This window comes from Pinus tabuliformis, chromosome 8 (genome assembly GCF_031772625.1).
Source record: "Pinus tabuliformis cultivar Carrire ecotype Pingquan chromosome 8, CPIR1, whole genome shotgun sequence".
In the NCBI taxonomy this organism is placed as follows: domain Eukaryota; kingdom Viridiplantae; phylum Streptophyta; class Pinopsida; order Pinales; family Pinaceae; genus Pinus; species Pinus tabuliformis.
Window position 1 is genome coordinate 813,794,836 of NC_142294.1, and position 26,412 is coordinate 813,821,247.

The window sequence follows — 26,412 nt, forward strand, 5'->3', positions numbered from 1 at the left end:
AAGCTATCTCGGCACCTAAAAGCATTGGGCTTTCATGTATTCAACTATCCTCGAGAAAAAATACTTTAAATACTAGGAATTCAACTATATGCCCTGGGAATTAAACCCCATAATGAAGGCAAAGAGAGGCAAAATGCCGAAAATACTATTTCCACACAAACATAGTAGTCATCGGTCACCAATATCGTACACAAACATAGCAGAGTATATGTGCTCATTCACAATGGTGAGAGTATATGTGAATCGCTCATAATCCTAGAATACATCGATGAGACGTGGGAGCGTGGAGTGAATTTTCTGCCTAAAGATCCATGACAACGACATTCCGTACGGTGTTGTTTAATTAGAGTTTTTGGTTAAAATATATTTAAATAAAAATTAATAAAAAATTATTTTAATTATGAATTTAGTAAGATATAAAATGTTGATTTTTTTTTTTTGTAGTAGCAATAATTTTTTGATGAGAAAAATTGAAAAAAAAATATTTTCCATATTTGTTAAATCTGTGATTAAAATAGATTTATAATTATATTATATACACATATGAAAATGACCAAAATATAAAATATTATGACTACTTTAAATGCTTTAATTATAAATTTATGTTTTTAAATTTACATATATATAACATTGACAAGGATAATTTTAGGGGCGAATGTTCGCCCTTTGGCGAAATTAAGGGGTTTTAAATTTTTAGTGGGCGAATATTTTGTATCATAGTACATTTTTACAAATCACCTCAAATAGCCCACCTTATTTTAAGGGAGAGGGTAAAAAAGGTAAATTTAGCCCTTGAAATTAGGACTTACAACCTTCCATTCGCCCATTTTCAAGAATAGGTTTTATTTAAGTGAATCCATTCGCCCATTTTCAAGAATAGGTTTTATTTAAGTGAATCCTATGGGCCAAATACCATATTTATAAAAGAGGTATGGTAAATTAATAAAAATATAAATAAATGAGAGGTATGGTAAATAAATAAAACATTTTTTATATTTACTCCATAAGTCACCTTATATACATGTAAGGGTGTAAACAAATAAAAATATAAGTAAAGTGGAGGTATGGTAAATAAATAAAACATCTTTTTATACTTACTCAAAAGGTATGGTAAATAAATAAAAATATAAATAAACTAGACATATCGTAAATAAATAAAACCTATTTTTATATTTAGTCCATAACCCTCGTTCTATTTATGAAGGTTCAAGGAAGAGGTTTTATTTAATTGAATCCTATGGGCCAAATACCATATTTGTAAAAGAGGTATGGTAAATTAATAAAAATATAAATAAATGAGAGGTATGGTAAACAAATAAAACATTTTTTTTATATTTACTCCATAAGTCACCTTATATTTACGAACACTCAAAAAAGGGGTTATATTTAGGTGAAACCTATGGCCAAAATACTATGGGAAAAATACCATGGACTAGATTGTTATTAATACCATGCAAAAAACCATTATTAACGCTAATATTAGAATTAATAAAAATAAAAATGGCACATGGTATTGACCCATGGTAATCACCAAAAGGGCACATGGTATTGACACATGGTATTCACCTGGAATGTAGCCTATTTAAATGGGGGAATTAAACCAACATGTAGCCTATGCTAAGATTCACTACGACTTTACAAAGTTTTATTATTTAGTGAAAGACTTGCCAAGATCTTACAAGATTTTGTAATTGAGTAAAATATTCGCCATGCCTGGTGAGAGATTCGCCAAACAATTATATATACATATTATATTATTGATAAAATCGCCTTCCATTTTTCCTATATACCATGGAGATTCGCCCATTTATTATATTTATAAATTTAGGGGGGGTTCTTAAAATTTTCCCTGAACATTGAGATATTTCATTTATAAATCACATGGTTTAAATAGAAATATTTTATTTACGAGGGATATTAAATTTTTTTATTATTAATAATATTTTTTTAAATGTTTCATATTATTTTTTCTTTTAAGAATAAAATTAATGGTACATTTGTCTCTTATTATTTATATTAAGAAATACTTAACTCTTTTTACTTTAAGAACTCATATTAAAATATTTTAGTATGGTTTATAGGTGTAAGTTTATATTAAAATAAAATCTAGATATTTTGAATAATTTATCTAAATTTTGTATTGAAATATTTAAAAAAAATATAAAAATTATTCATCTTTCTTACATAGTCAAAAGCGAAAATACAATATTTTTTTTTATTTAATAATTTTATTTCCTTTTAAAATTAATATAAAACTATGTTATGTCATATCCCTCTCGTAAATAACTCAACATAAATTAATAGTTACGAATCAGTTAATCAACCCTGCGTAAAAGTAATTGTAAGATACGAATTAGTTACAAAACTAATTCTTGTTATTTGTGAAAACTGAAATCAAGAAAGAAAAGGGGGGATTTGCGCTGAGACGGGGGAAATTACGAGATGCCTGGCCACTTTCTCGGGGTGGGAGGTTGAGGCATCAAGATTTGGTTGGTATGAGATCAAATGGAGAGGATCTGATTGTCTTGTTCTGGTTGCAGGCCTAATACGTGGGTCCTCGACAAATAACCTCGACTCTCTACACACATTATGCTTCTGGAATCCGTGACCCAGGCCAGTTTACTAGTATGGTCTTGGAACAAGTTCATAAAAAGAACTCCTTACACCATTGGTAGTGTTTAATATCGGTAATAGCGAAACCTTTAAAGGTTTCTCTCTACAATCCCCATGGCCTGATGGTATTTTCTGAAAACTATTGCAAAAGATTCAAGATTAGAGCTCATTTAGAGTTTTAATGTTTGACACTGCATGTCATTTTGCACAGCTAGCATATGGCTTGATGACTTGTGTGTTGAAAATAATATTTGGAAAATGCTGGGTTTTCCTATGGGAATTTGACTTCCCTTATACTGGGAGTTTCCAATTATGAATTTATATTAGTTGTAGCTGATGATAAAAATATTATCTCAATTCTTTAATGTTTTTGTTGGAGATACGTTGTGGTCAGCAGGAAGAGGTGTCTCGTCCTCAATATTTTCCACTGGTCAGAGGAGAGCTGCAATTTTATGCAACCATGTACCGAGGCAGGCAAGTGATTCTTGTTGTTGCTGCTGTTATTTGACTTGCTTTAAGTAGCAATTCAGTCTTGGTTGTGAGAGTGACCATTATGAATATTTGGAAATATATTTATTTTGTGAAAAACGTATTTATTTATCAATTCAAGGACATAAACTATCTTTCTGGTTTGTGTGATGCAAGCTGTCTAGGAATATTTGTCTCACCTATGTCTGTCATTTGAAAGTTACCTATTGGTGCGATTTGAACCGAGATGCTAGGGCGTATAATCGCTCATAAGGTGATTTAAAATCTGTCGTATGGAACCAATGCTTTTGTGCAACATCATTCTTCACTTGATGCAGTCTTTTTCGAGATAGTGCTAAATTGGTACTACTGGTTCAGTAATCTGAGAAAACCAAAGGTAACAAATTTCATCCCTTTTCAGTAATTATTTGAAACTGGAAATGCCTTTAAAGTTGGGAACTATAATCCTATGAAATTTCATGTGTTAAGAGCATGTTGTTGTGTACATAAATTTCACAGCAGTAACATTTGTCAAGTTATCTTTAGCATGATCTGTATCCCAAAATGGTACTATTCTGCTATTGCGACATTTTTCAATTTGATTTGGCTTCATTGGTACGCATAGATCCATATGGTATTTGTAATTGTTTGAAGGTCATATTCTGGTCAATCAAAAGAGCATTTTGATATTTTGTTTAAGTTCAAATGTCCTCCTTGCCTTTAAAAGAGTCATGCGCTGCCAATGCATCTGACATTGTGGAAAGGTGAGACAAGATTGTGCTACTGTGAGGACTGGTTCTGTCCTATGTTTGCCACATTTTTCATTTTGACTTGGTTTTATTGGTACATATATTCCCATACTGTGTATGTGACTACTTGAGGATCATATTCTAGTCTATCATGATGGTTTTTGATAAGTCTTATTAAGCTCAAATGTCCTCCTAACCTGTGAAAGAATTATGCACTACCAGCATCTGACATCGTGGTGTGGGGAGGGTTGTACAAATTTTTGCTACCATGAGCACTCTTCCCGGACGAAGGTTTAGGCTGATGACATGTGAGGGAACTAGTTGATATATTGGTGGTCACTTTTATACATAGTACATAGTAACATAGAAATTCTAGAGAAGGGAATCTGTTATGCATACAATAAAGAAGGGCTATTAAAATAAGCTATTGGATGCTCAAAGAATAGTCATTGTGTTATGGAGGTATGTTCTTTGTATGTTAGAGGAACTATGCTAATTTCTTGGAAAATAACTATGTGAAAGGAACACATGTGCAAAGGCACAAAAACAATAGTTTATTACTTGTATGAAAACATAACTATTGTGTTATATGTTTTTAAGAGAAATAAGCATTAGTGTGAAAATCATTGTGGAAAGTAGAACAAGTGTTTACTTGAATATGTGTACTAGTTAGTTATTATGATATGCTTGTTAATGCACATGAGTAGATGTTAAAAGATCTCTTTTAGAGGTTGATTATTGATTCATTAATATTGTATCTAATCTTGTTGCCAAAGCTTGTGGATGACAACAATGAGAGGAAATGATGGCGGTTGGTGCCAAAGAAAATTAACATTTAACATTGTGGCAGGAAATGGATTAATGGTCCATGCATATTAGTTTGAGTTGCAGGATCGTCCATTGTTAGAAAAATCACGCCACAAGGAATGTTGCATGTGGCGGTATGTAAGAAAAAGGTTTCATGGAAAATGTATTAGCTTTTAGCTAGCTATATGACAACTTAATGATAATTTATTGTAATAATTTTATAACAATGGTTAAGGGATGGAATCCCTTATAAGCCCTTGAGTGAGGGGTGAAAACCCTCATGAGCATTTAATAATAAGATTAAACGTTTGCTGGTTTTCACCCTACGGAGTTTCCAGGGTATATCGGTGTTCAATGGTGAGATTGCCTTTTGTGTCAGTTGGATGATGTTGAATCCTTGATGATGATGTTTCTTTATTTGATGTGATAATCCTAATGTTGTAGTACGTGATTGATTAATATGGTGAAGGAAATCATGATGGATGTAAGGATTCATGAGACAGTTATGTTATTACACTGCCACAGTGGTGGTTAATGGTTATGCAACTTACTGTCTTTTATGGCAATTTACTTGATCTACTAATGAACACTGTAACTAATGGTTAATGATGAAATGTAGAGTTGTGAATTGGATAATTACTTGTGGGTAATTTGTATAAAAAAATTTCTAACTCCTTGCTTTTACACGTGAGGTTACTGGGGTATGTGACAAGTGGTATGAGAGCTAAAGGTTGCAGCACTGGCACCTTTGGGAATTGGTAGGCGGAAATGAAATTGAGGTACGCCATCAGTGGGAATTAAGTCAGGTATGAGTTTAACCATTCACATATTGATTTATGTAGTACACTACTTTCGGCATGATAAGTGTGATTTGTGTTTAAACTACTTTGAGTAGTAAGTAATAAAGTTGTTGCATGACTATGTTCATGACATTGGATTCCTGATGAGGATAAAAGACAATAAAACTTTTGTCGTACTTAAGAACAATATTGAACACTCATTACACTTATGAACAATATTGAACATTTGTTGAGGAAAGTGACAACGAACTACCAACTTTTGATTTGCAAATATGGAAATAACAATGATGCATTTATTAAACAAGATTGAAGTTACAATGAATGAAACTTAATGAGCCAATGCATGAATATAAATTATGGGGAACATCCTTGAATAGGATGACAAATTGTTTTAAAAGGACATTATAAGAACCTCTTTAGATATTGAAGATATGCAATGAGTCAAGTAGCGAAACTTGATTGTCATAACTAATTTTGATTATGTTTTGCCATGGTTTCATTAAGATGATTGGTAGTTGTGATTGGTTAGTTTTGTATGACTAACTAATAGTATGTATGTGCGTGAATTGAATTTGATTTAACCTTATCACAATTCGCAAACAAGTGATTATGGTAGTTACTTCATGTATTGGTCTGTTGATGGCAATACATAGTGGGAAATTGGAAATGATTGTTACCTCAACTATCATAGGCATTTGCACAGTAATGAATATTTGCATATACTTTTATGCATTATAGTATTGTGCCGCAAACTAAAAAGATTAGGGAAGTGAATACTTGTTAAAGGATGCATATGTATAACTAACGTTGCTAGTGGGATTAGGTAGTCGTAGCTTAATGGCAACAAGAAAATCGTCACGTAAAATGTTGCAATGAGAATTGCAATCATAAATGAGAAAGAATAATCTTATATGATATGCATGATTGTGTTATTGGAAATCAGAATGCATACAACATGTATGTCAGTTGTGTTTCCCATCAATCTAGATGTTGTGGACCCATGTTGAGGCTTAAGTGTAGATGCATTGTATACATGCATGTTCGTTTTGTTAATGATAATGATTATATGGTTCATTATATCAATTACCTTGGGGATAGTGATAAAAGAGAAATTTAACATTCCAGATAGTTGGAGATAGTTGTGAAAGGCTAGAATGCCTTGGGTTGATGACAATTACCTGCCCGGAGGGGTTGATGGTTCTTATCTGTCCGGTTTGTGAAAGGCTAGAATGCCTTGGGTTGATGACAGTTACCTGCCCGGAGGGGTTGATGGTACTTGTCTGCCCGGATTGTGAAAGGATAAAATGCCTTGGGTTGATGATAGTTACCTGCTCGGAGGGGTTGATGGTAGTTGTCTACCCAGATTGTGAAAGGCTAGAATGCCTTGGGTTGATGGTACTTGTCTACCTGAATTTCTTCTCCCTAGAGATAAATTATGTCAATAAGGGAAAAGAGTTTGTGTGGTCATTGGAATTCTTGAGCTGGTTGGCCAGTGGAATTCCATGTTAGACCTAGTAAGGTCTCTATCAAAGAAACTTTCTGGATGTGAAAATGACTCGATTTGGTTGTGGAAACCAGTTCCCATGGGTTGGGAATTCTTTAGCCTATTGTGGTTCTCGTAGCTAAAGTAATTAACTAATCATCTATTGGAATTAAGGGGTTATTGGAAATCTTAATTCCTTGTGAACGTCTTAGTAGGGGCTAAGACAATTTTTACTTGATGCAGTGATTGACTGTTTTGATGATTAGAGAGCTAGGTGCTCTTTTGGTACCTTTAGAAGTACTTTGTGCATGTCTTTAGTGAGAGTTAATTCAATGTGCATGTGGAGTAGTGATGAGCTCTTAAGTACTTGTAAAAGTACTGTGATTTAAAAATCATCTAACATTGCACAACTGATTGATAGTTAAAAGTATTTCATTTGACTCACAATATTATGACTAATGTGATTGAATTTGTTTGTCAAACATTACAGGATTGCTTACCATGGAGGGTTGATGGGTTGCACAACCACTATTAAAATGCTTACATGGAAGTGCTCATGATTTTCAAGAGTAGATGGTAAGTAATGGTAAGTTGATATAGAGTTTGGTTTTTGAATTTGAATAAGGGCCAAGTGGTGGCAATTAGAACTTGAATATTTTTGCAGTTATGAATGATTATGACTACATATTTTTCTTATGTTATAACATTACTATTTTGTTTATTGTCATTCCTTGGAATGAAACCTTGATTTTAAAGAGAAAAGAAATTATGGTGAAAGTGACTATCGTCGAGTAAAATAAGTGACAGATTCCAGGTTGAAGATCGTAAGCAACTTATTGTCAAATATTACAGATGCTAGAATTTTGAAGAATCTGCCAATCGCATGCATGACTCACGATTGATGTCAACAAATACTTGGTTGTAGTGTGATTAAAGGGGCAACAACTTTTGTTTGGAACATCCATATTCACCCAATGATCTATGGTGCTGGAAAGATTTGCACATTCTCATTAAGCGGTGAAATACTCTTCGAAAACAAAAGAAATTATAGTCGGAGCCGCGTCCTTGCCGTTTTCTCCAAGAAAGACTAGCACTAAACCCCTGCTTTGCTTCAGGCAAGGCCGATCGGTTGCTGGAAAGGAGCTGGACGAAGCTCATCATAAGATGGAGCTAGAAGCCATTACTGAATAGGTTTGCTAAGAAGCTCACCAGTAAGTCTGTGAAAAGAGGTGCACGTTTGTAACTCAATTCTCTAAAGCCTTTGAGATTATTCTACAATTTTTTTTAAGGGAAAGGGATAACTCTTGCATAAGCTCGGCTATGATAGATACCGTAGATGTCAAAACGTTTGATTTCTTTGCTGGCTTTGAGTTGAAGTTACGATATGCTTTAAAGGAAAGCATTTACGGCATGCTTTAAAGAAAATATGTTAATGCATGAAGTTAAAGATTGATTATGTTTTCTTGGTAAAGAAAATAGGTAGTTCTTCTTAGAAAGTTTGCATGCGAGTCTTGTGTGAGAAATGCCTGTCTCTTGTCATTTTCTTGGAATAAAATCCTTGATAAATATAGCCAAATATCTTCTTGAGAAAAGAAGGTGAGGCATTTAAACTTCCTGAGGACATAGTGTGAAAAATGGCCAAGTTTTTCTTGAACTAAACTATGTATTTTTATTTAATAAAGGTTCTTAAAAAGGGATATATGCTAATTGCATAGTGATTCTAGCTAGTTTCTGAGTTTCTAATGAAATAGTTATGCATTACATGCATGATAGAAGCTAATGATGTGCTTCTAGCCACATAGATATTCATTTCTAACTTTATTGAAGAAAGCGTATGTTTTATATACACATAACATAGTTTATTTTTACGAAAAGAATGCATTCTTCATGCATGAAAATAATGACTTTATGGGAAATCTCTTGAAAACAAGAATAGAGACTATTCCCTTAGAAGACACATATGAATAGTGTTCATAAAGGAACCAAAATGCATACTTGTTTCTTGAAAACATTATGTGCATTGAAGTAAAAGTAATTGTGTTAGGAAAAAAAAGAAGTTGCATGCACATAAGGGTAGCTATTGTGACTATTGGAAATATCATTTTGTATGGTTTAGATGGTTATACCATGACTACAATATAATGTTCTGATGAGAGATGAACACTAAGGACGGTGTTCTTGTTAGGGGGGGAGTATGTCATATCCATCTCGTAAATAACTCAGCGTAAATTAATAGTTACGAATCAGTTAATCAACCCTACGTAAGAGTAATTTTAAGATACGAATTAGTTACAAAACCAATTCTTGTTATTTGTGAAAACTGAAATCAAGAAAGAAAAGGGGGGATTTGCACTGAGACGCGGGAAATTACGAGATGCCTGGACACTTTCTTGAGGTGGGAGGTTGAGGCATCAAGATTTGGTTGGTATGAGATCAAATGGAGAGGATCTGGTTGTCTTGTTCTGGTTGCAGGTGTCCTCCGAAAATAACCTCGACTCTCTGCACACATTATGCTTATGGAATCGGTGAACCTGGCCAGCTTACTAGTATGGTCTTGGAACAAGTTCATAACAAGAACTCCTTACACCATTGGTAGTGGTTAATATCGGTAATAGCGAAACCTTTAAAGGTTTCTCTCTACAGTCCCCATGGCCTGATGGTATTTTCTGAAAACTATTGCAAAAGATTCAAGATTAGAGCTCATTTAGAGTTTTAATGTTTGACACTGTGTGTCATTTCACACAACTAGCATACGGCTTGACAACTTGTGTGTTGAAAATAATCTTTGGAAAATGTTGGGTTTTCCTATGGGAATTTGAGTTCCCTTGTACTGGGAGTTTCCAATTACGAATTTATATTAGTTGTAGCTGATGATAAAATATTATCTCAATTCTTTAATGTTGTTGCTGGAGATACGTTGTGGTCAGCAGGAAGAGGTGTCTCATCCTCAATATTTTCCACTGGTCTGAGGAGAGCTGCAATTTTATGCAACCATGTACCGAGGCAGGCAAGTGATTCTTGTTGTTGCTACTATTATTTGACTTGCTTTAAGTAGCAATTTAGTCTTGGTTGTGAGAGTGACCATTATTAATATTTGGAAATATATTTATTTTGTAGGAAACATATTTATTTATGAATTCAAGGACATAAACTATCTTTCTGGTTTGTGTGATGCAAGCTGTCTAGGAATATTTGTCTCACTTATGTCTGTCATTTGAAAGTTACCTAATGGTGCAATCTGAACTGAGATTCTATGGCGTATAATTGCTCGTAAGGTGATTTAAAATCTGTTGTATGGAACCAATGCTTTTGTACGACATCATTCTTCACTTGATGCAGTTTTTTTTTGAGATAGTGCTAAATTGGTACTACTGGTTCAGTAATCTGAGAAAACCAAAGGTAACAAATTTCATCCCTTTTCAGTAATTATTTGAAACTGGAAATGCCTTTAAAGTTGGGAACTATAATCCTATGAAATTTCATGTGTTAAGAGCACGCTGTTGTGTACATAAATTTCACAGCAGTAACATTTGTCAAGTTGTCTTTAGCATGATCTGTATCCGACAATGGTACTGTTCTGCTATTGTGACATTTTTCAATTTGATTTGGTTTCATTGGTACGCATAGATCCATACGGTATTTGTAATTGCTTGAAGGTCATATTCTGGTCAATCAAAAGAGTATTTTGATATCTTGTTTAAGTTCAAATGTCCTCCTTGCCTTTAAAAGAGTCATGCGCTGCCAATGCATCTAACATTGTGGAAAGGTGAGACAAGATTGTGCTACCGTGAGCACTGGTTCTGTCCTGAGTTTGCCACATTTTGCATTTTGATTTGGTTTTATTGGTACATATATGCCCATACTGTGTATGTGACTGCTTGAGGATCATATTCTAGTCTATCATAAGGGTTTTTGATAAGTCTTATTAAGCTCAAATGTCCTCCTCACCTGTGAAAGAATTATGCACTACCAGCATCTGACATCGTGGTGTGGGGAGGGCTGTACAAATTTCTGCTACCATGAGCACTCTTCCTGGACGAGGGTTTAGGTTGATGACATGCGAGGGAACTAGTTGATATATTGGTGGTCACTTTTATACATAGTACATAGTAACATAGAAATTTTAGAGAAAGGAATCTGTTATGCATACAGTAAAGAAGGGCTATTAAAATAAGCTATTGGATGCTCAAAGAATAGTCATTGTGTTATGGAGGTATGTTCTTTGTATGTTAGAGAAACTATGCTAATTTCTTGGAAAATAACTATGTGAAAGGAACACATGTGCAAAGGCGCAGAAACAATAGTTTATTAGTTTTATGAAAACATAACTATTGTGTTATATGCTTTTAAGAGAAATAACCATTAGTGTGAAAATCATTGTGGAAAGTAGAACAAATGTTTACTTGAATATGTGTACTAGTTAGTTATTATGATATGCTTGCTCATGCACATGAGTAGATGTTAAAAGATCTCTTTTAGAGGTTGATTATTGACTGATTAATGTTGTATCTAATCTTGTTTCCAAAGCTTGTGGATGACAAAAATGACAAGAAACGATGGCGGTTGGTGCCAAAGAAAAGTGATGTTTAACATTGTGGTAGGAAAAGGATTAATGGTCCATGCAGATGAGTTCAAGTTGCAGGATGGTCCATTGCTAGAACAACCATGCCACAAGGAATGTTGCATGTGGCGGTATGTAAGAAAAAGGTTTGAAGGAAAATGTATTAGCTTTTAGCTAGTTATATGACAACTTAATGATAATTCATTGTAATAATTTTATAACAATGGTTAAGGGATGGAATCCCTTATAAGCCATTGAGTGACGGGTGAAAACCGTCATGAGCGTTTAATAATAAGATTAAACGTTTGTTGGTTTTCACCCTATGGGGTTTCCAGGGTATATCGATGTTCAATGGTGAGATTGCCTTTTGTGTCAGTTGGATGATGTTGAATCCTTGATGATGATGTTTCTTTATTTGATGTGATAATAATAATGTCATAGTATGTGATTAATTAATATGGTGAAGGAAATCATGAAATGGATGTAAGGATTCATGAGACAGTTATGTTACTACACTGCCACAGTGGTGGTTAATGGTTATGGAACTTACTGTCTTTTATGGCAATTTACTTGATGTACTAATGAACACTATAACTAATGGTTAATGATGAAATGTGGAGTTGTGAATTCGATAATTACTTGTGGGTAATTTGTATAAAAAAAATTCTAACTCCCTGCTTTTACATGTGAGGTTACCGGGGTATGTGTCATGTTAATTTACATATTTCTTTTAAAGTAGGTTGCAATATCAACAACAGAAGTGAGAATGAGATGTTTTATAAGAAAGAAGAAGTGAAATTATTTTAGTATCCACGAGGCTAAAGATAGTCTATGGGACATATTACTTCACCATCTTATTCTTGATTTTAGCACTTTCTATGTGAAGCCTTCTAATAAACACTCTAATCTTCTCGACAAACCACTCATTGAATAAATTATCCCAAAAACTAGACACCATAATATTTCGTATAACTTTCAATGTTGTCTTTGAAAGTCTCACATTCTAAAATGAAATGTTTTCCTATTTCCATTTTTCCGGAAGAGAAAAATATACATACTCTTTCTTCCCAAACTTCTTTTGGCCTTTTCCAGTGCCTTGTTTCATAATGAAGTTTGTGATAATTAATCCCTAACTAAGCAATAAGAATTTTGGCTCTCCAAGAAATATTGGCCCCTATGTACGCCTTTTGTTAATGAATATGAGTGGGATTAAACTCTTCACTATTGTACTTTTTTCTTTCTCCCTAGCTCCTTATCCCAACCACACTTGTGGAACATATCCATAACAAAAGATTTTATATCATTACTATTTGTGGGATACATGTTCAAGTAAATACCCCATTTACTAAACCATTTGTTATTTTTCCGCATCCAAGTCTAACATAGTTACGGATGGAACGAGAACTATTACCTCAAAATAGGTACTCGATCCCAAAAAAAAATAAAAAAAATGAAAAAACAACCCAAAAATGAAAATTGTTTATTCTAGAACGATGTTTTTCTTAGGGTAAATTTTCATCATTTTCTTTTAAATGGAAGTAAAAACAAGTTTTTTTTGAAAAATAGATGAAAAAAACACCCTTAAAAAATTGTTTATTCTGGAATAACAAAAAAAAATCGGGCTATTGACATTTTTTAGCAATGGAGTTAAAGAGAAAATATTTGGACTTTGAAAAACTGCAAAATTCCAACAATTCTCGGACATGATGTTAAAGATAAAATATCATGTCTTGAATCCTGATAATTCAAACTATTTCCATCCATGTTGTTAAATATAAAATATCTTGAATCTAAAAAACCTTGAAATTGTAATTGTTTTCGACCATAACATTAAAGATAAAATATAGTGACTTAGAAAAACATTAAAATCTTGACAATTTTTCAACCATGCAATTAAAACAAAAGATTATGACTACAAAAAAATCTCAAGTTTTCAAAACATTTCAAGCATGACATTATGAAAAAAAATTATGACAAAAAACTTTAAAAATGAACACTGAAGAGTAATTTATTTTTTAAATGCAAAATATATAGCGATTTTAAAATCTTAGCCTAAGACAACTCGATACATTGCAACAAAAAATTATAAATCAACCATCAAATTGACATGCAGTGTAGGGGAACTCGACCCGTTGTAATGAAAACTTAAAGACCAACCATGAAATTGATACATTGTGGGGGCACACAATTCATAATAACAAAAAATTTAGAATCAACTTTCAAATAGCTCATAATAGGATCAGGTTGTTAGACGAGCATCGAGATAGACCCTATAGAAAAAAATGAAAAAAAAAACGAAAAAAAAAAAAAACGTAAATGTTTAAATAAATAAAAATGAAAAATACAAGAGAAAACAAAAATTTAGATATTGAAAAAAAAAAAAAAATAACACAAAAAATTAACACATACGCAATTTTTTTTTAATATTGTTAAAAAAAAATAATGAAAGAAAAAACAAACGAAAGAAGAAAGCAAATTTTAAATATTGAAAAGAAATAAAAAGAATAAAAAAACACAAAAAATAATAAAAGAGAAAAAAAAATTCAAATATTGAAAAAAAACAAACAAACAAAAACACAAAAATAATACAAAAGTTTTTTTTTTTAATATTATAAAAAATAAAAAATAGTAAAAAAAACATAAAAAATAACACAAAAAAAAACCAAAAATTCAAATATAGAGAAAAATAAAAAACAATAAAAAAACATAAAAAAATAAACCATAAAGAAACTTAATAACATGACAAAAAATTCGAGAATAACAAAAAAAAAGACAAAAGACCTAAAAAAATGTAAAAAATAACAGAAAATTAACTTATAATTATAAAAAATTAGACCCAAAAAAATAAAAATCATAAAATAAGGAAAAAAAAAACAAAAAATTAAACATAATTTAACAAAAAAATTAAATTTACAAAATAAAAGTAAAAGCAATTTTTTAAAATAATTTTTCTTTTAAATAAAAAGTCATTTTTTTAGATAAAAAAGTTTTTTTAAATAAATAAATAAAATAATTAAAAAATTATATTGAATAAAAAAAGACAATTAAAATAAAATAAAATAACATTTAAAAATTAAAAACTAAAATTAAAAAAATAACTAAAAAAGTTAAAAATAAAAAAGTAATATATATATATATATATATATATATATATATATATATATATATATATATATATAATAAATTTAATAAAATAAAATAAACAAATAAAAATTTCATGCACACCCGGATGGGGTTGGCTGTCGGTGTGGGAAAAAGGGGCACGCAAGCCACCTCTCCGCCTGTGCCCATGGCCAAACACACTCGGGGGTGGTAGGGCGATTCTAGGAATCACCCTGCCACCTGACATGTGCGAGCGGGGAGGCCAACTGCGTGCAGTCACCTCCCAACTCGCGCTCACAGCCAACCCTCCCCGGGGGTGGCAAGGCAATTCCAGGAATCATCCAGCCACCCCTCGGGCAGGGTTGGTCACGGGCACGTGCGGGGAGGTGGGTTGCACGCAGCCGCATCCCCGCCCGCGCCCACGACCAAACCCACCTGGTGGTGCACAATTTTTTTTTTATTATATATATATATATATATATATATATATATATGATCATCCCTCTCTTAGCCAAGTTATATGGTAGTATTTTGGAAAAGAACTTAAGCATATGGCTTGAAAGTGAAGGTAAGCGGGCTAAAGGCCAAGTAGGTTTCAGAAGGCATCACTCAACAATAGACCACCTTGTTACGCTTAGGATCATTGCGGAGGAATGTTGTAATGATAAATCCAATTTATTTTGTTGCTTTGTGGACTTTAGAAAGGCTTTTGATACGGTTCCTAGATACAACCTTTGGAATAGATAAGAAGAGCTAAAGGTTCCTCTCAAGTTGAGAGTTGCCGCTATAAGGTTATACGAGAATGTAATTGCCAAGCTAAAGAGCAATGAAGGGTGGTCGAAAGATATTAAGTGTAACATCGGAGTTAAACAAGGTTGCCCCCTCTCCCCTACCCTATTTGGCATTTACATCGATAAGCTCGAAGGCTATTTAGAGGAAGCAGGATGTGATGGCACGATCTTAGCTGGGATAGTCGTCATCCTTCTTCTTTATGCTGACGATATTGTTCTTTTGGCAAGGTGCCCATCTGATCTTAATAAGAAACTCAGGCTTCTTAAGGATTTCTGCTCTACCATGGGTATGACTGTTAACACTGACAAAACAAAAGTTATGATTATCAAATCCAAGAAGGACACTTACGCTAATTTATGTATGACAATAATAACTTGGAGGAAGTGTATTCTTACAAGTACCTAGGAATTGATATTCAGCACAAGCTCCACTGGAACCATAGCATTGAGAAAAGGATTAATGGGGGGTGGAAAGCTTACTTTGGTCTTGAAAATAATTGTAAAATAGCAAACCTTGTAATGTGGGATAAAAAGAAGTTCCTCTTTGAAACTTTAGTCACTCCTGTTATCTTATATGGCTGTGAGGTTTGGGGTTGCAGCATCTCTAGAGAATCATGGAGAAAGATTGAGCAAATCCAGAAGCGTTTTATAACTTATAACCTGAAAATTAAAAGTAATACACCCTATCCTATTCTCCTTATAGAAGCAGGTATTTCCCCTATTGAGAGCCTAGCTATGCTTAGGTTTCTATTGTACAAGCACAAAATCAGTAACATAGACGATCACAGACTTCCTAAGCTAGCTTTAAATTCTAGCCAAAACCACCTAAGACTCAATCGAGGGTGGCATAAAGACACAAGGGCGTGGTTAAACTATTGAGAGATCAACGAAAATGATGCATTGCAAAACATAAATAACATTAAAGATATTGTTACTTCTAAGTTCAAAGAAAAAATGTGGTGTGAGAAAGACTTAGCGGTTAAAAGAAAATTAAGTTATTATAAGAAGGTCATCAACCCCACCCTAGAAGATCAAAAATATCTCTCTATTTTAACTAGCTCAAAGAAGAAAATTAATATAGCAAAGATTAGAACGAATTCTCATGAACTCCATAGTGAAACAGGTCGTTGGGCAGTTCCTAAAACGCCATGGACGGAAAGGATCTGCCATATATGTGAGAATAGGAACATCGAGGATGAAAACCACTTCCTCTTAGAGTGCCCCGCGTATAACCACACTAGATCTTAGTTTCACAATCTTTGTTACAATACTGACCTTCCTAGCCTTTTACAATGTCAAAATTATAGTGAGCTCGGGAGGCTTCTCTCCAAGCTTTTTGAGCATAGGAATAAAATCTTAAATCAAAATAGATAATTTGTTTATTTAGGTCCGATAGACCATTATTTGGTCTCAGCGGACGTTAACCATCATCATCATCATCATAATTGCTTTCGTTTTTTAATTTTTTGCTTTAAATTTTTATTTTTAAATTTTAAATTTTAATTTTTTTTTTTTTTTTTCTTTTTAATTGTTTGGTTTTGTTTTGTTTTTTTGGTTTTTAAATTTAAATATTTTTAATTTTGTTTTTTTCTTTTTAATTTTTATTTTTTTTATTCTAATTTTATAATTTTTATGAAATTTTTTAGTTTTTTAATTTAACCTTTTAATTTTTTATTGCTTTTTCATATATATATATATATATATATATATATATATATATATATATATTTTTTCATTTTTATTTATTTTTTTATTTTTTTATAGTTGTATTTTTTTTTTTATTTTTTTTTTTAACATAAAAAGATTGTTATGGATTTATTATTATTATTAATATTAAAAAAATTTCTTTAAATTTTATGTTTTTATTTATTTTTTAATAATTTTATTTATTTTTTATTTTTTATATTTTATTTTTTTATTTTTACAACTTAATTTTGTTTTATTTTTACATTTTTATGGGTGTTTTTTTAGTTTCTTTTTTTATATATATTTCTTTATTATTTGAGTTTTTTTGTCATGTTTTTCATTTTTATTTGTATGTTTTTTTATGAACATGAAAATCACGAACATTTAAAAAAAATATTCACACTTAATACACTAGAAAAGTTAAAGTGTAAAAAATAAGCCTTCTGAACAAAAAGGGTTGATGTTGCATCAACCCTTTTCAAAATCGAGATGAAAATTACTAACATTTAAAAAAGGTGTTCATACTTGCTACATAAAAATTATTTAAAGTATCAAAAATCAACCCTCTAAAAAAAGGGGATTGATGTTGCATCGACACTTCTCAAAATTAGCATGAAAATCACTAACATCAGAAAAAAAATGTTCAGACTTGATACATAAGAAAATTTAAAGGGCCAAAAATATGTTAAAAAAAAAGGTTTTTCTGACATCACCACTTTTCAAAATCGGGTGATTTTTTGCTACCTCAAAAAAACAGGTACTAGTTCACTTTCTCGTTTTATCGATAACTATATTGTCTTCTTTCTTTTGCACGATATGTCATTAAAGGCAACCTTAGGCCATCTTCCCTATTTCATTTGCTCAATTTTTTTTAAATACCTTATGACTAACACTATAACAATTGCTTCAATAAGAGCAACCCCTATTTCACTTAACAAGATAGCATAAGGAAATGCACTTTTAAATTTGAATTTTTTTGTAATCAAGCACTTCTGAATTTCCTCAATTTGTTTCCACTACATGTTAGATGTATTGTTGGCCCATAGTACACAACCATAGAGAATCATTGGGATCACTAAAATCCCAAAAAGAGTTTGAGTGGTTTTCCAATCCCATAATTCTGCCTCTCTACACCTATCTTGAAAAGCATAAAATGTTTTTCAATCCCCAAAGTTCTTTTCTTTCTATGCTCGTCCCAACTTAGATTTCTGTTGAAGTCAATTTTAAGGTATTTGTAATCAAAAACTTATTCGAGAGTGTTGCGTTCAAAGTATAACTTATATTGGTTATGTTTTCTTTTGTTATAGAAAAACCACTACTTTTGTTTTGCAAATATTGACTTGCATGCCCACCCTTCTACAAAAATACTCATGGCAAAGTATGTACTCTTGCAAACCAAGAGAAGATTTAGCAATCAGAATAAGGTCATCTGCATACAAAAGAAGCCTTATAACAAACTCGCCCAAATGGATAACGTCATCCCCTCGTGAACTTAGCCACTCTTCAAACTTGTCGATATATAAAACAAAAAGGATAGGAGACAATGGGAAACCTTGCTTAACTCCAATATCACTTCTAAACTTTTAAAAATAGTTGTTGAAGTTCTAATTTTGACTTTCACCTCTTCATACAACCTATGCAAAGCTACTCTCAAATGCCTAGGAACCCCAAGTTCCTCCCTTTTGTGCAAAATCTTATATGTATGAACTGTGTCAAAGGCTTTTCTGAAATCAACAAAACAACAAAAGGCTTCTTCTTTTTTTTGCCAAATGTTTTCAATGATTAATTAAGCAAAGCCTTTTGGTAGAAATCACATAAGAAAAAATTTGGCCAACGTGTTTCAACCCTGGTTCATCATCACGGCCAGATGAAGAGGCAGACCATGGAAAAGGCTTAAATAGATAACATTGTAGAGACATAATTTCGAGTAACAACTATATTTGAACAATAATATTTAAATTATGATATTAATTTATTAGTATATTGAAAAAAATTATTATGAACTAACGATTATATTAAAGCACTAGTTTTTGAAAAACAATATTTAAATAATGATATTATTTTATTAATTTATTAAAAAATATTAAAAAGAAACGACTATATTAAACAACGAGATTTTGAAAAATAATATTTAAATTAAAAAAAAATATTACTAGTTTTTGAAAAGAATATTTAAATTATGATATTAGTTTATTAATTTATTGAAAACAAATATTAATAAGTAATCATTATATTTTTTGTAAGCTAGGGTAGTACCTTCCTTTTCTATTTATAAAAACAAGTTGATCCAGATACAACGTTTTGGTGGCCTCATCTTGCCCATATGGGAAACCAAGTCTGTTGGCCGCCGGAGTTTGTTATATGTCATCCAATAACAAAATTTAGTCAGTCTTTCCATCCATGTTACATGAACTGCACATCTAAAAACACTTAACATGCTACATACTAACATATAAACATCTGAAAAGAAAAGCTATCTGCTGAATAATCAGAAGAAACAGTAAAGGAATAATCCTTCCCGTCATCTGTGTCTAAATCTGCATTAACAGGCGCTGTCATCGAGTCATTTGGTGCTAGAGCCAGCTTCATCAGTCGTTGCTGGATCACATCCAGCTTGCTATCTTGCATTATCATGATGATCTACAAGTTTTTCATTTCCTGTTTAATATTCGGCATGCCTTGGGTTATTGCTGCCACTTCTCCTACCACCTGCTCTAGACCCTTAGCTAGTAACTACTTTAACACCCAGTACACATGCAGAGCTTGCCTATAAAGTGTCATTCGGCCTCTGGTGTGCCCTGGGTCATGGATGATATCTCCCCATTCCTCCATCTCTGGTTCTGATTCCTCTTCCATTAAACTATCTTCCATCTCTTGAATTAGCTGCCGAATGTCCACATCCATCCCTTCTCTATAGGCTCTATTGGCTTCCTGGACTACTGTCCTCATGGATTTCCTTCCTTGCCTCTAGCTTGCTGGCACCAAGGCTGACGGATCACTTTTTCTCGACTGGCTCTTTCGCCCTCTACCTCCATGACCCCTGCCTCTACCCAGGCAAGCCATTTTCTCCTTTATTGCTTCTTATTTACAGTTATCAATAGCAAGAGTTATCTTTTAAGGAGCTACAATGTTCCCATCAGTTAGAATTTCATTGAAATTAAGCCTTCCTGCCCCACTCCGACCACCTCTGTCGCTCTGAAGAGTCAATGGTCTCTCTCCCCCTGAAAAAGGAAGGTGGGTAAGCCCTCTGTCATGCTGCCCGTCACTTGGGAAGGGTTCTCAGTTTTCTCGGGCTGCCCCGCTCAACCTCAACCTTTCTTCTGTAGATCCCCGCTTACCCCCCTCTTCCACCTTATTTTGCATGGCAAGGTAAAAAACAAAACCGTTCATATGCCACCCCTCCCCAGCAATTCCCGTCGAACCCTCTCTTCCACCATACTACGCAGTCAGAGTGAAATGCAGGAGGAGAGCCAAAGGAGACATACCCATATTCACGCTCACCGGTCGAAGATCCCAACGCCTCCATCGCACAATTCTCCTCCTCGCTTCACTGCATACTAAGCTTTTCTCCCAACCTTACCACCCTCATGTACCTCAGCCCACCTGGCCCACATCCCATCCCACTACTGCCATCATTTCTTACCTCCTCTCTCCCCACACTCCTTCCACTATGCTGCCTCGAAACTCCCACAGGCATGCAGGATGCCACCATTGTCTTCTGGTCTACGGTGAGGGCAATAGGTGGCTCACTTGGGCATCCTCTCCCAAGCGCTGTGCACCTTCTTGTACTTTCCCACTTTATCACCCTGATTGGGGGATAAGTAACTGTTATATTAAACAACTAGTTTTTGAGAAATAATATTTAAATTAATTTATTAAAAAAAAAGTTCAAAGTCAATCTGTAAAGGAGGAAAGTAAAAAATTATAAAAACGAGTCAAGACCCTAATTGAGACAAGATCATTTGATAAATAAAATAATTAAAGGAAATAAAATAAACTAAATTAAAATAATTAATGGAAAAATAAATAAATAAAACAAATATACACACAAGTCAAAAGAAAGATATATATATATATATATATATATATATATATCCAAAGAAAAGTAATCAATAAATAAAATGGGGTCAACAATAAAATATGGGGCTCAGCCCCATTAAACAAATAACAATATACTAAAAAGAGTTAAGAACAAATAGAATGATAAAATACATAAAAAACGAAGGATCAATAAAATAAACTCTAATGAAGAATAAATCAACAACAAATACTATAAAAAAGATGCCAATACCTACATAGATAAACACACAAACAAAATAAATCCCAAAAAGAAGCCTAAAAAACTAGGAGGACAGGATAGGTACCCAACTTCTACTAATATTCTAGCCATCATCTCTATCCAAATTATTGGGTATTTTTTCAATTTCTAGGGCCTCCCTCAATTTACGATGATGGAAATGACTAACCCTAGCAATGACTTCGGCCTCCTCAATGCAGATGTGATGCTTAGATTTATCTGCATGTTTAGCCAAAGCAAAGGAGCGGGTCCTGCGATGCTTGATGTCAGCAGCATGCTAACAAATCCTTTGATTAATCAAGCAACCAGTCTCACAAATGTAGGGAGTCCCACAAGAGCATGGGATAACGTAAACACCATTCATATTCTTGGGGTCCACTGGGTCTTTTACAGATCTAAGGGAGCTCCAGATGGCATTTAAAGGCCTAAAGGTTGAAGCCACCTTATGCTTCCTTAGGATCCTCGCAATCTTGTCAGTGGTCCCTTGGGTAAAAGGAAGATGAACACCAGAAAATGTAGTCTTAAATTTATACCATGATTAACTGTGAAATGTTTAGGCCTAAATTTTGCTTGCCCTGTAGCACGTTTATCTCTTTCTTCCGCCCACTTGCTGATTTTATTTTCTAGCATGCTTCTAAATAAATTTTCTAACAATGGGTTTATCATTATGGTCATATAATTATAGGGATTATTGACATCACCACTCTTGAAAAGAGGTATTGCCAGACTAGTTGTCTAATCTATTGGGAACCTCTGTAGTATGATGTAAACGTTGTTTCTTAATTAGAAAGTATCTTATTTTAATTTTAAAAAGGACTCCAAATTGAACACAAATGGAATCACACAACAATTTCATACTCGATTCAAAAATAAACAAAAAGCATCATAACAACATTGAGAAGGGTGGACATTGGAGATTGCATGGATCAACGATGTTTAAGTGCTTGCATTTATAAATGTTTTTAAATGTCACATATTAATTTGATATTAAGACTTGAATGAATTACACATCTCTGTGTTATTATTATTATTAAGAAGTACTTGATATTTTTTTATTTTTGTTTTTTATTATAGCATATATTGCTTTTATATTATAGAATATTCTTATTTTTTTACTTTAAGGGAGACACGTGTCAGTTCCACATTGAGTAGAGATGGAATCAAACATCATAAGAGGTGTTAAATTTCCATAAGGAAATCTATATATCCATTAATCAACTTATGATATTACATATATACAAGAAGTGGTGTCTCAAGATAGGGAAACTGTCTTGGAAACATAATAAGTTGGTTGAGAGAATAGCTCAACCACACACCAAACTAGGGACATATAGATATAACCACTCCTATAGAATAGGAATATACTCCTTTACATAGAAAGTCACAACTGAGACAAGTAGGAATTACATTTTCTAACACACCCCCTTAATGACTACTTGTCTCGATATTAATCTTCAAAGCCTAGTTGTGGTCAAACAAAACAAAATAATATGTCGACTTCCATAAAAAGGAGCAACCATCCACCGAAACGCGTGGGTGCCAACTGCTGCAACCACCATTCTACTAGGATGCCCTTTACATACATGGTTATGTCAACCATTATAACTGCATACATGTACCTGTACCTATAAATCCCCCTCCAACATCATCATCATGGGTTTTATCAGATTACCATCAACCATGCCACCAAGGGCTCTCAACCACCAAGGCTCAACTCTGCCGCTAAGGCACTCAGTTCATCCACGAAGGCTCAACACAGCCACAAAGGCTCAACTCAGCCATGAAGGCTCTAACATAGCCATGAAGGCTCATGAGAGACCCGACTTAACTAGGACCAGGGTTTTCTTGGCTGACCCTAAACCATGCCTAAGGGAATCCCTATCCACTTCTGGCTTACCATAAATCGACACTGCAAAAAGGTTTCTGGTTAACCACAAACCTTCAATTACAAAGTGGTTTTAAGATTTCCACAAAATTTATGGGGATAAACATGCCTCATCAAGCTTACATTTCATACTCAAATTCTTGGAGTTACCAGGTACATACTTTACAAAGGCCACTACAAAACATCCTAGACTTGCTTATATTAATATGCATGACTCATAATAATATCGAGTCTAGTTTATTTCAACATACACTCCTTTACCTTGTTTGTGCATCTATTACAACATCAACCAACTTCTTCTAGAATTATACTTAGTGCCTTCATGTTGAATCTTTGTAACTTCAATTAACAATTGCTAGGGTGATCAATTATAACCAATTGCATTTACACGCTGAGTTTATCAGGTTCAACATGTTTCACTTGCAAAACTCAAAAGTTAAGAACACTAGTATGCAACATTGTAGAAAAGTTGGTTTCTCGATATTCACCCATGTAGAATGAGTTTGCCTCTTTAGTCCTTTAGCTCTCATAAGTTACTTCTAAAACTATGGGTTGTCCAACATGATCACATCATTGCCTTATTGATCCTTGCAATAAATATAACTCAACTCACTACAAAGCTAGAATTGCCATGGTTTCTTCTCCTCGATTGTGGGGGTTCACTTCAGCAACCACACCATCTCCATCATGATATCGAACAAATTAGAGAAATTAATATCCAACACCATCCCAATAATTGATGGCTCCTCTACTCCATACAGAAGGCTTATCACAGAATAATTTTATTTGGTATATACGGCCAACATGCACTGAATTATGTGGCCCAATTATTGTCCCTATCCAAGATCACATATCGATATGATCTCTGACAGTCTTATCTCTAAATCCTTTCTCTCCACTTTCTATTACTGTTCTCTCATCCAATCTAGATCTTCTTGAGATGAAAACTTCAAGTCTTGGCAATGGGTTCATTTTTTCAGCAATCAAAAATTTCTTGGAACAACAACAGTTGCATGCTTGTCCATCAGATCCGATCTAATCTAGAACATTGGCAGTGGTGAAGACCCTCCATTCGTCACTCCTTCTCTTTCTCCACGAAAAAATGCTCCGCGGAAAAAAGTTTCTCCCACTGATCGATCAATTTACTTGTAGGCAGACTCGTATAATTCTGTTACATGCTTCACACAAAGGAACTGGAATTTTTTCTTTCAATTGAGCAACACTTGTTTACGCACAAAAAACTGAGGCCTGTTGCAAAATTTTGTCTCCGTTCGCACAAAGATCACAGGTTAACAAAATGTTAATCTCACCAGGGCCTCACAGATCTCACATGCTCCTAAAACATTCACATTGGAATCGATCTACAGTGATCGACAAACTGCTCACAACATAACTCTTTCAATGCAAAAAATAAAGCTTGCACTGGCTACCCTGATCCTCGAAAAAGGACGGATGCTAAAAAAAAGGATTAATAAAAGTAGTGGCCGAGGCTGACACATGAATTCCTCATAGCGTTCTTTCTCACCCACACTTTGCCAAGATCTGCCTGAATCAATGCAAATTTTCTCTAGTGACTACAACAATTTGCCAATCAAAAAATAGGCCACAGACAGGAACAAATTTGATCCACATGCCAAATCAAAATTCTTATCTCACATTGGTGAAACAAAGGGAGATTTTATGTCCCACCGCAGATCACTAGAATTCCAAAGCTCACCAACAAACTCTACTCACACAGACCACAATAGCGATACCAACAATCACTCATTCCAGCGTTACAATTTGAAAAGATGATCACCAATTTAAAAAATTATCACTACACTCCCTTGACTCTCACAAATGGTCTTATAATTAGATGGATTATTGATGTCACCACTCTTGAAAAGAGGTATTACCAGACTAGTTATCCAATCTGTGGGGAAACTCTATTGTATGATGTACACATTGTTTTTTAATTAGAAAGTATTTTATTTTTATTTTAAAATGGACTCTAAATTGAGCACAAATGAAATCACACAACAACTTCATACTAGATTGAAAAATAAACAAAAAACATCATAACGTCATCGAGAATGGTGGACGATGGAGATTGCATGGATCAACATTGTTTAAGCACTTGAATTTATAAATGTTTTTGAATGTCACATATTAACTTTATATTAAGACTTGAATGAATTACACATCTTTGTGTTATTATTCTTATTAAGAAATACTTGACATATTTTTTATTTTGTTTTGTTTTTTATTATAGCATATATTGCTTTTCTATTTATAGAATATTTTATTTTTACTTTAAGGGAGACACGTGTCAGTTCCACGTTGAGCAGAGACTGAATCAAACATCATACGAAGTAGTGTGATTTTATCTATGCTCAATTTGGAGTTGACAAGTGTCTCTTTTAAAATATAAATAAAATACTTTCTAATTAAAAATGTATACTACGATAAATATATATATATATATAGAATATATATATTCTTTATTGATAATAACAATTCATTTTATGACACTGCTTGGTCATTCTCTGCAAGGAATGTGTAGATGCCCTGAAGGAGAGTTGAGGGAGAAGGCAACAAAAGAAACACGGGAAAACATATCTGTGTTGGAAGAAGTTTTTGGCAACACCTTTGATGGATCAAAGGGAAACCCATTCTTTGGAGGAGAGTGCATAGGATACTTGGACATTGTGTTGGGAGTTCAAACCATGTGGTTCCAAGCCGTGGAGGTTATGAGTGGAGTGAAAGTGATAGATCCTGATGTCGCAACTCTACTCCACTTTGGCTTCTCTGTTTTAGCAACATTAACTGTGTAAAGAAATCCCTTTCGTAGTTTGAGGAAGTTCTCTCCCGTGGATACAAAATCCAATGGGAGTATCCACTGCATACATATCCATAGATCATGTGTTCATCATCTTCACTGCTATTCAAATTTGAAGGGAGATAAGTTTCAAAAAGTAGCATCATAATTACAATATTTAATATTATGCCCTGTCAAGTTATTTAACCGATGGTTTGTGTTATTTTTAAGCAAGAAAAAACTTATCATAATTTAGTTATGAGTGCTAATAATATTTACTAATCGTTATTAATATAGGTTTACTTATGATTATTATTCAAGGAATGCTAAGCTAATTAGAATGATTCAAAACTAATTTAGTTGTTAACCTAGC

At 33.4% G+C, this 26,412-nt stretch overlaps 1 pseudogene; it reads left to right on the top strand.

Moving 5' to 3' along the window:
* LOC149238058 (glutathione S-transferase U9-like) overlaps positions 1 to 26,138 on the top strand; it is a 40,067-nt pseudogene extending 13,929 nt beyond the window's left edge.
* The last annotated feature ends 274 nt before the right edge of the window (positions 26,139 to 26,412 follow it).